At 44.7% G+C, this 7326-nt stretch overlaps 1 non-coding gene across 1 annotated transcript; it reads left to right on the top strand.

Annotated features, from left to right (window-relative positions):
* The first annotated feature begins 3973 nt into the window (after positions 1-3973).
* Positions 3974-4062, top strand: TRNAR-UCU (transfer RNA arginine (anticodon UCU)). The gene is given in 2 exon segments: positions 3974-4010; positions 4027-4062. It is a non-coding gene; the product is annotated as a tRNA-Arg (tRNA).
* Positions 4063-7326: the final 3264 nt, after the last annotated feature.

The following is a 7326-nucleotide window of genomic DNA, read 5'->3' as shown; positions in this document are numbered from 1 at the left end:
AGCAATGGGTCATAAAATGTCTGTAGGTGCCTTCGGAGAAGGACCAGGGGGACAGAACCAAAATGTAACTTGTGCTGTAGGTGTTCTTGGTGCTCGACAGGGTCGAGTCTGTTTCAGGGAGCTTTACAGTTTCTGTGACAGTGTTCAAGACGGGTGACAGCTGCGGGTATTAGGCAGTAAACAAGTTTGGTGAACAAAGTTTGGAATCGTTGTCTCAGTACTGTTTGGTGGTTATGAAGCACTGGTTGAAGCGTCTCAGAAGTCTTTAAGCGACTGGGGCTTAACAACAGTCAGCGCTGCAGTTGGTTGCAGCACAGACTCAACTGGCTTGAAAATGTCCTTTAAAGCAGACGTCGGTAGATGTTCGATGATGCACTTCCCCTAGACTCTCCTAGGGTCATCCTTTAAGGCGGGCAGCCCAAACCTGAGGAGTATGTGGCTGGCAACTGCCTTTTCCTTGGTTTAGGATTCAGAGACTCTCTGGCATTTACCCTAGGAAGCTTGCTGCAGAGCCTAGCAGGATATGCTGTGTGGGTACCGGTTACGGTGCTGCTGGAGGGTCCTCTAGATTCAGTATCTCCCTCTGTTCCCTGTGAGATTTTGTGGGGAGGGATCTTGCTCCCCTCTTGGAGGTCCTGGCCTTCCTTCACTGGTGGAAGATGTAAGGAAGACTGTACTTTCAGCCAGGGTCCAATGATGAGTTCTTCTTTCTTCTTTTGGTGAAGCCTTTACAAGACTCGCAAATTCTTTAAAATTCCACTAGACCTTCAGGACGAGTTCTTTAGTTTACATACTCAACCTAAAAGAAATGCACTCGCCCCATGGTGAGGGGCGACACAATATTTACTAGTGCTTTCTGTAAAATTGTGCATGTCACCACAAGCACACTTCATATTTGGTGCATTTCTGCCACCAAAAGGCAGCAATTCACAGTGAAACATATTTGCCATTTACTGCAAAGTTCTCAAAAATGTCAAATAAAAGTTTCAAACATTCCCATACTCAACAGCAAGTTCGAGTACCATGCAAATGGTACTCACCTTCATAAAATCTCCTTGCCAATGCAAGTTGGTTAGTAGATTTGCAAGCCCTGCTTCAGAAGATCTGCCAAAAGAGGGGCTCCGCCCCCTTTTAGAGCCAAATGGACCACAGGGATTGGTGTAGGCTAAGCCTACCTTAATGAGTGTCCCCACCAACAATCTCCTGTATGCATGAGGTCATAACCAGAGTGCTTTGCAAAAGAAAAGGTAAAGGGGAGAAAACATGTAATACCTTAGTACTTATCCCACCCTTCTTCTTGTCTGATGTGGATCAAAGGGTCTCTCTGGTTAATGCAACTCTGTTTGGTTCCTTATTAAAATGTCAGGTTTCCCATCAAGCTGCGGTGAGACCAAACTTTCTGGCACCTACAAACCACATACTAGTACCTTATGATTGGGGTCCTCATGCGGGGAGAACTACTGTTAACGTGCAGTCTCAGAAATGACAGTTCACTGTCAATTGATACTGAGGGTGTGTGCTGGCTTCAGGCTGATACAGTGCATATGAAAGGTGGTTGGGGTTTTACTCTGTTAGTCTCTGCAGCCATACCCCTTGTGGGCCTGTTTGAATTACTCTCTGATTAGTATGTGAACCACTACCACCAGCTACAGGGCTCAACAACAGGACAGGCAGGATGCATGGAGCCTTTGTTAGTTTATTAGGCTGGCCACAGCAAGGGAAAGGTTAGGCCCTCCCTCTTCTGGAGATGCATTGTGTACTCATGTCATATCCCAACTAAGTATGACGGGGGCTGCACCTATAGGCTGTGTCCCCCCAGATTTCACGTGTCTATGCGTATGTCGTAGGAAAATGTGTGCAGATTAGCCCCACACATTTTCTGGAGTACCATAATTCAATTTAATTTTAAATTTAAAAAAAGCTCAGGGTAGCGCACACCCACTGTGCGAATAGTCAAATTCCTCACAATCACACCACCTGTCTGACTTCATTGGGATAGAAAAAAACTTGGTAGCTGAAATTATATTGTGTTGATGGGAGGTATGGGGAATTCAAAATGTTTTATGTTAATGTTATGTCATGTTGATTTATACCACACACCGCTACCACCCAGAGGCAGTCTCCAGGCACACTTATTGAAATACTATGTTAGCCCTCGCAAGCAGTATGGAAAGAGATTTGCTGCTGCTGGAGGGAGGACAATGTACAGAAAAACATTCAGAACTTTCAGAAATGTCCTTGATTTAAAAATTCTTTCTACAAAGCTTCGAATTAAGAGCAGGTAAACACCAGGGAAGTAGAAAGATTGCATGGAAAGATGTCATTTTAGCAAGTTACTGAATAAGTGATTCTTTAGTGGTTGCTAGAGGAAAGAGGCAAGAACATTCCCACAGAAAAAAATCTAATACTATTATTTAACTGATAAGCAGTTGCAATAGTACAGCTGTGACTGTATCTGGAGTGAGAGACAGGTTGACACATTGCAAAACTAAAATTATAAATCCATGAGTTCTCCTTTTTCATCATGGATGATTCATTTAATTTGGTGTACACCAGCGTGTTTCTGTGGTGTAGTGGTTATCATGTTCGTCTCACACACGAAAGGTCGAACCAGGCGGAAACAATTTTAGAAAAAGCCTTCTTAAATATTTTCGGATTTATATGAAAGAACAATTTTTTGATAATGAAAATTAATGACAATTAAATTATTTCTTAGTGTATCATATTAAACAACGTGAGAGAATAGAAAATAAGAAATAACCATCAAAGGTTTTAAAGCTTCACGTGCTTAATGATCCCACCGAGATTTGAGCGCTGGATTCAAAGAGCAGAGTGGTAACTGTTCCACCATAGACCCTGCGATTCACTCAACACAACGCATGCACCGAAGTAACAGAGCCATCATAACCACCATGACTTTCAATTTGTACTTTTCCACAAAGCTTTCCTGTATTCAGATAAACTGTAGACTCCAGGCATGGAACATTGTTTTAGTTATGTTATGTACACTTATAAAGCACATCAGTCGCCCAGAGGCATCATGGCGCTACACCTAGAAAGTACAATGCCCACTCAATGCAGCCGAGTCAGAAAAGAAATCATTGCCATGACGATGACATGTTGGAGGATTACTTGAAAACGCCAGGCCAGATGCGGTTATAATGGGACCTGTTCAGAAAATACTTTTTGTGTTTGCTCGTCGGTTCTATGTTTTACTTTAGTGAAATACTGGTGTTCAGTTCTCCCCATCTATGGAAAGATTTCACTGCTGCTGAAGGGAGGGAAAAAGCCCAGAAACATTTTCTGAACTTTCAGAATATTCCTTGTTTTCAAAAAATGTCTAAGGAGCTATAAATTAACAACATGCAAACCGCAGGGAAGCAGGAAGATTGCATGGGAAAGTCACCTTTGCACGTTAATAGGTCCGTGGGTGGCCTCGGCGGTGGCTGGGGGAAAGAGGCAAGAACATTCCCAGGGAGACATACCAGAGAGAGGCTTTTAAAGGATCAGCAGTGCAATAGTACAGCTGTGACTGAACTCTGGGCCATGAGCCAGGCTGACATATTACAGACCAACCGCTGTGTGTCAAAGGGCCCTTCCTGGAGTTTTGCCCATCACTGACCCATCATCAAAGCATTTCACTTGAGAGTTTCCATAGTGTAGTAGGCAGTACTCTTGATAGGAGTATCCCAAAACAGGCAACAATGCCACACCTACTGATGTTTCTGATGTTGGGAGGTGGCAATGTTGACAAAGCACTGAAGTCCACCGGATGACACGTTTAAAAATGATCTGAACTTTCAACATGTTTTCATTTTTTTTATTGCGATTTGGTTTGAAGTAAATCTTACACAAAAATAAAACAACATGTTGAAAGTTATGTTACTAGTGGTCTAACAGTCCTAAATATAGCCCTGTATGATGGTCATGGATGGTGATTCAAATTTCCTAAGATCCACATAGGTGTTCAGAAGGCTCTGTGGCGCAATGGATAGCGCGTTGGACTTCTAAGGATGCTGTGAAGCAATTCAAAGGTTGTGGGTTCGAGTCCCACCAGAGTCGATCTATTTTGTAAAAAAAAAACCTGCGTTTCAAACTGCTTGAATTATGTACATTTCGCTTAAATGTTTGTTCACGTTGTATCATAAGAGTTTTAGCTCAGCAGACTGTCAGCATAATCTACTTGCGCGTATGATTTATTTTTACACTAGCCTCTTGTCAATCGCAACCTCTTAGTAACTTTTGACCGCTGAAGTGACATCTTGTGGCGTATAAAGGCATTGCAACAACGAATCTTCTCTTGAAACGAACATATTTTGATCTTGAACATTGTGTTTTATTTGCTCGGTTATTTGGCATTTGCAAAGCGCCGAACTGCCTGTGTGGGTTGCCTTAACACTGATTGACCATTTGCTAGTGCAATACTACACCAATCTGCGTTTCTGGCGGGCGGTACTCTGAAGTATAGCATACACAGCCATCATAATGACGCGGTAGTTGCAACTTTATTAGGCAGCCCTTAAAAGTGTCCCTTTTTTTTTTGTTTTTTTTTAGCAATGCAGGGTTTGCAATGTGCATGACTAATCGGTGCAAGGTCATCTAGTATGTGGGCTGTAAATCAGCAGACTACTAGAGTGTTTTCCTGTAAATACCACAGAATTTTTACAAGTCAATAATTGTATACACCTATTTGCTCTGAAACTATATTTTAATAATTGAACTTTTAGAAAACTTTTTCCACGAGCATGTGATTTGAACTCGCAATCTTCTGATCTGTAGCAAGGTGAAACGCTCCGGAGTCAAACAAGGCACTACAAGGCACTACAAAGGGAGTAACTGTTTATTTTACCATGTGTTGTTTTTTTTTTTGATGCGGCACCCACTATTCCGTGCATCTGTCCCCGGGTTCTGTCCTTTCTTCCTTACAGTCGATATCAAAGCCTACTCCGGTCTTCAATTGAAGACTTCATGGGAGAATCCCAAGCAGGTGATGTGGTGAAATACATATCATACAGCTGGAGTGTCACCAGAGTAATAATCCTGCTTGTTTTTGTTTATGATTCCAGCGGGATTCCACCATCCGTGCCTACCACCACCAGTCCACCTGGATCACGATTATTCGTACACCTTCTAATATACGTCTGACTCATGCAACTGCATAGATTGGTCTCCAGCTCTATTTGAACTCTTACTATACAGTACATGATATACGTTTCGTTGTACTGCACCAAATTACCACTGTAGTATACATGAATAAGTAGTTGTAGCATCGCCAGCAGTCACGTGTGGGCACAGCAGTGCGCACAAGGGTCAGCTGACCCCCCACTGATTTAATAAAGCAGTAACCCTGCAACATCCACATGGTGTAGATGTGCATTAGTCATTGCCCTGTTTCCTGCGCTGTGTGCTGCCACCCGAAAGCCGGGACATCACAATGACGACGAGGGAGTGAACCCAGGGTGCTTACACCACACCATGAGCAGGTTTCGGGTCTAAACCAGTCTGACTCCTCCCACGCACAGGAGGCCGACAGAAGGCTGCTGCTTGTCCGGGCAGTCCCGGAGGCACCAGTATCGAGCGGGAAAAGAAAAGAGAACGCCCTGGGCGAATGACCCACCTGGCCTACCACAGCACATGGGGAGAGAGAGCTCCAGAGGGTACACACAAGGCGCATATGCACCATGCCGCACGTCGTACAGCAGAGAGGGGCATGCAAGGCACATGGCACCTGGGAGCACGAAGAAAAGGGAAAACAGCAACGTGGGTTACCACACCAGTGCAGCCTGCACTGCACGCAGTGGGAAAACAAGCCGTCAGACCCAGGACAGGACCAAGACCAGGCCGCACGGGCTCCCGGGACCGCTCAGCAAGGTAGAGAGTAATTCCCGGTGCCCTCCATCATGCCGTTTGACACCATGGACACCACCAGCCTTGGTCCAAATGGACTAGGTGGAAGAAAGAGTTTAATGCTTACCTGGATGTAGTGGGCCTACAGGAGGATAAATGCATTATCGGACTGCTCACCTTCATGGCAGGTCCCGAGGTGAGGGACATTATTTTCGAGCTACCGGAGGACGTGGAGTACAAATACGACGATCTCAACAAGATACTTAAGGAACGTTTTGCAACACACAGAAACGTTGATTACAAACGACATGTATTTCATACAACGACACAATTATCGGGAGAAAGTATGGGCAAATTTGTAACGCGCCTCAAATCCAGGGTCAAGTACTGTGAATTCAACCTGTACAACAATGAGGAGGTTATAAAATCCCAGGTAATCACAGGTTGCAAATCCATCATACTGAAGAAAAAGTTGCTACAAGTGCCACACACGTTGGTTGTGTTTGTCGTTTTGGCTCGAACATCGTCAGCATTGGACCTCCAAATATCAACACTGAACAAGACTCACATATCGATGCCGATCATCAAAGAGGAAAGCATCAACAAACTCGTGAACCAACCCCACGCTTCACAGGATGCTCCACAGGAGAAGCGACAATGCTTCAGATGCGGGCATGACCTCCCCCATGACGGGACATGGCCGCCCATCAGCCAAATATTCTCGGCCTGTGGGGTTGAGGTCCATTACCTAGATATGTGTCGAAACCCCAAGGGAGAGAGTACTAGCTCATCAGAACAAGGGTGGCACCGAAACAAGTCACCGCTCCAACACCAACAGGATGAGCAGACACAAGCCCCTGAGAGATGACACCACAAAGAAAAACGACATGCAAGAGAAAAATATTCCCCATCACCAGAAAAACATTGGAAAAGCAGGAGAAGAAGTCCCCGACTCCACTCCAACACTCCTTCCACAAGTGACTCTGAGTCCCAATCCTACACGCACATAAGGAGAAGAGGATACTTATATGCCTCTAACCATTCAGAGCCACAGATTTGAATTCCTAATTGGCTCTGGCGCCACCATAAATGTCATGCCAGAAGCAGAATACATGAAGCTCAAGAACAAGCCCAAGTTGAAGGTGGAACACGTGACTATCTATGCCTATGGAGCCAAAGACCCACTCCCATGCATGGGAGCCTTCAAAACCTTTTGCCGACACAAGGACAAACAAAGCCACAAACTGATACATGTGTTGGCAACAGAAGCCGCAAGTGGGTGCGTGCTAAGTTTAAAGTCAGCGGTTCAAATGGGCTTTATCCACGTACTGTATCAGATCATGGCAAGCAAATACATCTCACCGGTGGCCAGTGTAGGAACAAGTTTCCCTTAACTCTTCAAGGGAATTGGGAAGCTCAAGGGATGGCAAATTCATTTGCACATCAATCCGACAGTGAAGCCCATTGCACAGCATTTCA

This window comes from Ambystoma mexicanum (assembly GCF_040938575.1).
Source record: "Ambystoma mexicanum isolate Mex_15411 chromosome 12 unlocalized genomic scaffold, UKY_AmexF1_1 Mex_chr12_unloc.2, whole genome shotgun sequence".
In the NCBI taxonomy this organism is placed as follows: domain Eukaryota; kingdom Metazoa; phylum Chordata; class Amphibia; order Caudata; family Ambystomatidae; genus Ambystoma; species Ambystoma mexicanum.
This window is presented reverse-complemented; position numbering and strand designations above follow the sequence as displayed.